A 660-nucleotide genomic window follows, 5' to 3' on the forward strand; every position below is an offset into this window, starting at 1 on the left:
GCTCAGGAGATCGTGGCGACGTACCTTGGAGGAGGGAGTGGCAAGGTCACCACCACATTCCGCCGCTCGGCCTCCGCACCTTGTGACCTCTTCCGCGCGTGACCTCGTCCGTTCCTGCAACACAAGACAAAGCGTTCATTCACCTGACCTGACCTGGGGAAAGGAATGTCCGCCCGCGACCGCCTATACCCTCCCCCCCATGTATCGCTGCTGCGTGTTCAGGGCAAGGGCAGCAGCGCAATTGCACGGTGCCCTTAATCCGATCCGCCGTGCAGAAACGCGATCGTGCTGGCCGAGAGGCTGCTCACTCCGCCTGAATAATTACCTTATTAGTGAGGGGCACGCAGGCCGCCAGCGCCGCCTCTCCTCTCGCGACGCGGCGCTGCCGGTGGGCGGCCGTGAATCCCAACCGAAAGTGTGAGGTGTAAGACCACAGCGTATGTTGCATGTACATGTGTGTAGGCGTCGGCGGCAACATAAAGACAAGTTCGGCGTCAGTTTCCTTCCCTCCCCACGCACCGCATTCCGGGCGTCGGCAGCGGCTCCGGAAATCTCAATGAAGTCTTTCTTCACATTTCTGGACTTGACTTCACACTAGGACACATCGACAGCTCTAACGGGCCAACATGGGCGTGCCGCTGCGGGCCAAGAAGCGTTCCA

The 660-nt window shown here is 60.3% G+C and overlaps 1 protein-coding gene across 7 annotated transcripts in view; it reads right to left on the reverse strand.

The window, feature by feature from the left end:
• Positions 1-660, reverse strand: part of LOC119591560 (protein kinase C and casein kinase substrate in neurons protein 1-like) — a 62,778-nt gene that overhangs the window by 33,611 nt on the left and 28,507 nt on the right. For all 7 annotated transcript variants that reach the window (XM_037940316.1, XM_037940315.1, XM_037940320.1 and 4 more), the window contains one exon: positions 25-114. The gene's annotated coding sequence lies outside the window, so the exon portion shown is untranslated. The remainder of the gene's footprint in view (positions 1-24; positions 115-660) is intronic.

The sequence above is a fragment of the Penaeus monodon genome, chromosome 28 (assembly GCF_015228065.2).
Source record: "Penaeus monodon isolate SGIC_2016 chromosome 28, NSTDA_Pmon_1, whole genome shotgun sequence".
Lineage (NCBI taxonomy): Eukaryota > Metazoa > Arthropoda > Malacostraca > Decapoda > Penaeidae > Penaeus > Penaeus monodon.